General features: G+C 38.0%; 1 non-coding gene across 1 annotated transcript; it reads left to right on the plus strand.

The window, feature by feature from the left end:
• Positions 1 to 253: 253 nt before the first annotated feature.
• Positions 254 to 360, plus strand: LOC144238574 (U6 spliceosomal RNA). Its single transcript, XR_013337160.1, has one exon. It is a non-coding gene; the product is annotated as a U6 spliceosomal RNA (small nuclear RNA).
• The last annotated feature ends 7,269 nt before the right edge of the window (positions 361 to 7,629 follow it).

The following is a 7,629-nucleotide window of genomic DNA, read 5'->3' on the forward strand; positions in this document are numbered from 1 at the left end:
CTTTTTTAAAAGTTTATTTATTTTGAGAAAGAGACAGTGTGAATGGGGGAGGGGCAGTGAGAGAGACAGAGGGAGAGAGAGAGACAGAGAGAGAGAGAATCCCAAGCAGGCCCCAAGCTGCCAGCACAGAGCCCAATGCAGGGCTCCAACCCATGAAGCTGTATCATGACCTGAGCCAAAATCAAGAATCAGATGCTCAACCGACTGAGCCACCCAGGTGCCCCTGAAAGATGTCATTTAAAAGATTGATACGGTGTTCACTTTAGCAGCACATCTGCTAAAATTGAAAGGATCCAGAGAAAGTTTGCATGGCCCCTGCACAAGGATGACATCCAAAAGCTTGGTATGGAACCTGGACAGAAAAAGTAGGATATAAGCAGAAAACCAAAAAAACTAAATCAGCAAATCATATTGATTAACTTATGTATTAACCCCAAAACATTCTTTCATGAAATAATTCTGACAATAGATTCTAGGGGATTTTTTCCCCTTGTAGTGTCTGTAATTGGCAAGAGAAAATATTTGACAACTCTATGTCAATTCCCCCCAAAATTTTGGTAATTTTCCTAGTATGTGAAATCATAGTCTGGCAACTATCGATCTATTGTGCAACAAAGATTTTTTTTTGAAAAAGCAAATCTGCAAAATTAATTACTAGTGTGTCATGCAAAAAAATATTTATTGATATTAGGATATTTTGTTGGTTATTTAGATTCATGCTGTGAGGACGGCAGGCTGCATGTAACCTTTAGTGAGAATCACTGTTTTCCTCAAACATGGCTCCTGTGAAGGACATACTATAAATTGAAATGTAAAAAAGGAAGAAAAAAACCCCTTCCACTACAGAAACTCGTTGCTAACTTATTAAGGTTTATGGAGAGAATGCTTTTTGGTGATAAATTATATCAAGGTCATCTACAGTATTTTATCCAAGAAGGCAGAGCCCAGTGCTATTACATGCCCACCAAAATCAAAGATGGACAATACTGAACACTTCTGAAGGAGTGAATTTTGGGAGAAATAGAGAAAACATGTTACTTTTTACTTACTTGTAATATTAGCTATTATAAAAATTTTCTTCAAATTGCTCTGCCAACTTGTTAATTCTGTAGATAGAGAATGCCAAATGTTTTACTCTTAAGGAATTTTATAGATCACACAATTTCCTCATTCTCTGGTCAATTTTGCATTAGAAAGATACCCCAAAAATGGTCCCTAGGGTTCCCAGCAATTTGTTTCACAATCCTAAGCAAATGAATGGAAATAATATGTGACCTACCAAGTTTTAATGGCTATATATTTTTTTTAAGTTTATTTACTTATTTTTAAAGAGACAGAGATTGCACAAGTAGGGAGTGGACAGAGAAAAAGAGAGAGGGAGATAGGATCCCAAGCAGGTTTCATACTACCAGAGCAGAGCCCGACACGGGTCTCAAGCTCACAAAACTGTGAGATCATGACCTGAGCCAAAACCAAGAGTTGGACACTTAACCAAGTGAACCACCCAGTACCCCTCATGGCTAGCATCTTAATTGTAGCACTAACAGAAACCAAATTTCCAGATTAAGTTCTTCTGTAAAAACCATTTTTAGGGTGCTTTTGCTTTTCTTTTCTTTTCTTTTCAATAGCAGCGAGAGCTTCTGTGTTTCTGTGGAAGAAGTTGGGGATAATGAGAAGGTATTTCTAAGAGGCAGCTATAAAGTCAACGTTCCCATGAAAGTCCCCGATACAGCCCATGATGTCCAGTATACAAAATTTTGTACACTCTTATATACACTTAAAAATATCACTGAGCTACAAAGACAAAAGGAAAATCCTTCTCAGATGTCTGCTTATCTATAGGGTTTCCTCCATTCTGTTTTTATATTAGTCTTCTATAACCTTAGTACATGCTTATGTAGTAAAGGATGAACCTCGCCCAAAGAGAGGTCTGGCCTTTGCCCTTGACTCCTGGGAGGTAACTTCAAAGACCTTGGAATATCCTGCTTGATAAGAGTGTCTTTGTTTACCTGGGGACCCTGGGCTGTGCCAGAAGGTCTATGCTAACAATGCAATTTTGAGGGGTGGGGGGAGAGGTCTTGGGCCAGAGGTTGGACCTCTGGAGAGGCTAGAGGCTAAAGTCAGCCAGATGGGCAGTTAACCATGACTATGTGACCAAGCTTAATAAAAACTACGGACACCAAAACTTAGCAAAGCATCCTAGTGGCAATAATCCATGTGTATCGCCACACATTACCGAGAGAAGTTAGCACTGCTCACAACTGCACAACTTTGGGAAAGGACAAATGGAAGCTCTTGCTTGGAATTCTCCTGGACTCTGCCTCAGGTGCCTCTTTTCTCTACCAATTTTAGTATGTATCCTCTCACTGTAGTAAACCATAACTGTGAGTATAAGAGCTTTTAGTGAGTTCTGCGAGTCCTGCCAGCAAATTATTGAATGTGAGGGTGGTCTTAACAGCCTTCAGACTTGATGTCAGAAGTCAGGGTGGTCTTGGTGACTCTTAAACCTTACAATACAGATTTATCTGTTGTGAGAATAAGGCAAGATAATGATGCCTATAGTGAAAATCCTTTGTAATGTGGAATCTCTCACTGTATTAGATAAAGTTGAAATATTTGATATAAGTCAATAATAAGTTATATTCATGTTGCTATAAAAATGTTCCCAAGCATTTTTAATTAAGAACTTCTGAAATTTTTAAGGACAAAGTATGGATTTTACAACAAGTAATCTCATATATGGTACTAAAAAATGGCCAAAAGGAGAACTCTAGATAAATCACTGAAATTCTCATTTCTTCAATCAATCCTATTGAAGGTCCTGTAGGCCTTGGAGTGGGAATCACAATTTCTGGCCTGTGTATAGTAGCCTCCCTTATAGACTTCCTTTAACTCTGTCCACAGCATCTTAAATAATCCCTTTATTAAATTCTACTCATGCACTCTATTTAAGTGGCCACTACTTCCTGGCTGGACCTGACCAAAACAGTGGTTAAGACTAAGGCTAGATGTGATCACAGAATCTTCTGTTTTTAAATATATATTTTTAAAATGTTTATTTATTTATTTTTGAGAAAAAGAGCAAGCACATGTACATGGGGGAGGGACAGAGATAGAGGGAGACAGAGAATCCCAAGCAGGCCCTGCGCTGTCAGCACAGAGCCCAATGCAGGGCTGGAACCCATGAACCATGAGATCATGACCTGAGCTGAAATCAAGAACCAGACGCTCAACTGACTGAGCCACCCGCATGTCCCATGATCACAGAATCTTCTTAACACTGAGCTCTACGTTATTATTATGAATTAATTAAAGTTGACACTTAATATACTTTTGTCATTCCTAGATTTGGGATTTAATAATATTCCTCTTGGTGTGAGCTTCCACCAGGAAACATGAAAAATGTGCCTTATTATTAGAAACTTCCAGGNTGTCTCACTTCTAATTCACTGAGGAAAAACTAATAATACCTAGGTTTTACCACTCTGCCTATGATCTCAGTGATGGGAATTTTGGCCCAATATATTTGTTAATACATGACATCCACCAAGATGCCCTGTAGCCCAATGAGCTTCTGTGTCATACCTCTTTGTTTGCCAGTCACTTGCCTGTGTATCTCAAATATTCTCAGAGCCCAGAAGGTAACCTAAGAAAGGCAGTGGTATAAACAATGGGGAATTCTGCTTTTTGGCACTTCAGAATAAAGACTTCCAAAAATCTACTCTACCATAAAAGAAATGAGAACACTGACAAATCTTGTCAAAAATCAAATTTGATTTCGAATTTGTTTTAAAATTCTCAAAGTTAACCAAAGGCTTACAATTGGAAGAGCATCTATTCACTAAAAATGACTGAATCTCTGTGAAAACAGTAAAATTTGTGGTATTTTAACTTCCCCTATTCCCATCCCACTCTCAAAAAGAAAAAAATACTTAGGAATAAGCATAGTAAAAAGTGCAAGACTTTTGCACTGAAAATATAAAATATTGTTGAAAGAAATTAAAGAAGATCTAAATAAATCAAAAGGCAGGGCTTGTTCATGAATTGGAACAAATAATGTTAAATTGGCAACATTCCCTAAACTGATTGACAGAATCAACACAATACCTTCCATATCCCAGGTGGGGCTTTGCAGAAATTGAAACTGATCTTAAAATTCATACTTAAATGCAAGGGGCCCAGAAATAGCCAAACATGCCTGAAGAAGAACAAAGTTGGAGGACTAACACTTCCGGGTTTCAAAATTTATTACAAGGCTACAGTGACTCAAGATAGTGTGGTACCGGCATAAAAATAGACATGAAGATCAGTGGAGATTGGAGAGTCCAAAAATAAACTCATACACCCATGGTCAATTGATTTTTAACAAGGGTGCTAAGACAATTCAATGGGGAAAGAATAATCTTTCCAACAAACAGCACTAGACAACTGGATAACTACCTACAAAAGGATAAAGATGCTTCATTACATTTAACAAAAATGAACTCAAAATGTATCACCAACCTAAATGTCAGAGAGAAAACTAAAAAAACCTTAAAAATAAAATATAGGCATAAATTTTTATCACCTTGGATTAGGCAATGATTTGTATAATGCCAAAACCGCAAGAAACTAAAGAAAACATAGGTAAATTGGGTTTTATCCAAACTTTATGATGTGTGCTTCAGAGAGCACGATCAAAAAAGTAAAAAGTCAACTCACTGGAGAAAATATTTGCAAATCATTTAAGAGACTTGTATCCAAAACATATACACAACTCAGAAACTCAACAATTAAAAAAAATACCACATTAAAGTTGGGAAAGATTAAAGAAACTTTTCTCTAAGGAAGCTATACAAATGGTCAATAAACACATGGACGATTCTCAACATCATGGGACATTAGGGTAATACAATGAAAACCACAGTGAAACATCACTTCATGCCCACTGGAATGGCAAAATAAAAAAGAAGACAAGTATCATCCATGACATGGAGCAATTGGAACCCTCAGTCATTGCTGGTAAGATTATAAAATGATGCAGCTACTGTAAAAACAGTTTGGTAATTCTTCAAAAAGTTAAACGTAGAGTTACCATACAACACAGTAATCCCACATGTAGGAAAATACCCAAGAAAACAGAAAACATGTGTCCACACAAAAACATTGTTTATAAAGCAGCATTGTTTATAAAGAATAGGCAGAAAACAGATACAACTTAAATGTCCACCGGTTTATAGATGAATCAACAAAATGCAGTGTACTCATACAATGGAAGATTATGCAACAGTATGGATATTAAAACTATATTATGCTAAGTAAAAGAAGCCAGACTCAAGACTCATGTTGTATGATTCCATGTATAGAAAATCTCCAAAATAGGCAAATCCATAGAAACCAAAGTAGATTAGTGGTTGCCAGGGGCTAGGAGTGGCAGAGGAGGAATGAGGAGTGATTGTTAATGGGTACAAGGTTTCTTTCTAAGGTGATGAAAATGTTCTGCAATTAGATAGTGGTGACAACACACAACCTAATAATAAGAACCACTGAATTCTACACTTTAAAATAGTAAATTTTTATCGCATGTCAATTACAATTGGCCTTTTTTTAATGTTTATTTCTGAGAGAGAGAGAGGCAGCGTGAGCAGGGGAGGGTCAAAGAGAGAGGGAGACACAGAATCTGAAACAGGCTCCAGGCTCTGAGCTAGCTGCCAGCACAGAGCCCGATGTGGGGCTCGAACCCACGAACCATGAGATCATGACCTGAGCCGAAGTCGGACGCTCAACCGACTGAGCCACCCAGGCGCCCCACAATTGACCTTTGAACAATACAAGGGATTGGAGTGTTGAACCGTCACACAGTCTAAAATCATGGTATAATTTTTGACTCTTCCAAATATTTTTTAATGTTTATGTATTTTTGAGAGAGAGAGAGAGAGAGAGAATGAGTGGTGGAGGGGCAGAGAGAGAGGGAGACACAAGATCCAAAGCAGACTCTAGGCTGTGAGCTGTCTGCATAGAGCCTGAAGCAGGGCTCCAGCTTATGAACTGCAAGATCATGCCCTGAGCTAAAGTTGGGCACTTAACTAACTGAGCTACCCAGGCTCCCCTTGACTCCCCCAAATCGTAACCAATAGCCTACTGTTGATGGAAGCCTTACCGATAAAAAACAGTAGATTAACACATATTTTGTATGGTATGTATTATATATTGTATTCTTACAATAAAGTAAGCTAGACAAAAGAAAGTATTATTAAGAAATTCGCAAGGAAAAGTTTATAGTACTGTACCATATTTATCCAAAAAATCTGCATATATGTGGAACCATGCAGTACAAAGTCATGTTGTTCAAGGGTCAACTGTATATCTGAATAAAGTTATTAAAAATAAGACAATAAGCAGTACTTGAACCAAAGTAAACTATGGAGTCCAGGCCCCTTCTAAAGATATCACAATTCAGAAACATTTTATTTTATTCTATGTTACTTTATTTTATTTTTAAGTAATCTCTACACCCAGCATGGGGCTCAAACTTACAGCTCTGAGATCAAGAGTTGCATGCTCCACTGACTAAGCCAGCCAGCCACCCAGGAAACATTTTAAATACTCAGCTGGTTAAATAAAATGCCAACACAGCTGCCAGATCCAGACCTTAGACCCCAAGTATGTGTTCTCTTAAGAAGCTCTTCATCTCTTCATAACAGCCCTCTTAGAGACATTTGTCCTCTAGACTGGGAAGGGGACCAGGGCAAAGGTGTTTCCCCTGAAGTGGGTCATCACTTGGTGGCTAACACATCCTTTGTCTCCCTCACGCAGGAGAGCACCAAGGTCCAGTCTGGGTGTTTCCTTAGTGGGGCATACCTTTCTATGGTGCATCCTTGCATTACCTGGGAATCTGATTGCAATTTACCCCAGTAGGGCAGTTCAATCAAGTCCAGATCAACTGTCCTTTCAACCATTTTGGACATCTTGCATCCAGGATTTCCAAATCTTGCATTTAGATCATCTAAAACCTCTCAAACCAAGTCCCAGCTTCCCCAGGAACTCCCCATTCACTCTAAAGGCCCTTGTTCACCTGTGGTGCTGTGCATTTTACGCAGATGGCACCCACCTGGCTACAAGAACCTTTGACCATCATCCTGGATCACAGTATAATATTCCTCTCATAATAAGAACTTAAATCCTTGGTTTACAAAAAGTAAGATGAAATTGACATAGATACAACTTTAAAAAATTTGTGTCAGGTGTGTGTCTATAGGACTGTCTGAAGTGAAATGATCCTAGATTTACAGACACTGTGACTCCTATCATCTACCAGTAATCTCTACTCAGGAGACTAAAAAAAAAAAAGAATTCTGGATATCTATACGGAGGCATCTTAGAACAAATCTGAGCCAAATGCTGAAAAATCTGGTTTCTAACTCCAAGGCAGGTCTTGGAATAGGTCATCTCATCCACATAAATACCAGTTTTGTAATCCAAGAACAATTACATTCACTCTAAGTCACCAGTGATCTTAAGGATCAAATTGGAAACAAAAACTCATTTGAAAGTGCTTTAAAATGTGTAAAACAACAGATGTGGAGTTTATCTTATCTTTGAAGTCCTGATCCTGTGAAAACTTTTATTTATTTTTTAATTTTTTTAACG

The sequence above is a fragment of the Crocuta crocuta genome, unplaced genomic scaffold, assembly GCF_008692635.1.
Source record: "Crocuta crocuta isolate KB4526 unplaced genomic scaffold, BGI_CrCroc_1.0 scaffold830, whole genome shotgun sequence".
Classification (NCBI taxonomy): domain Eukaryota; kingdom Metazoa; phylum Chordata; class Mammalia; order Carnivora; family Hyaenidae; genus Crocuta; species Crocuta crocuta.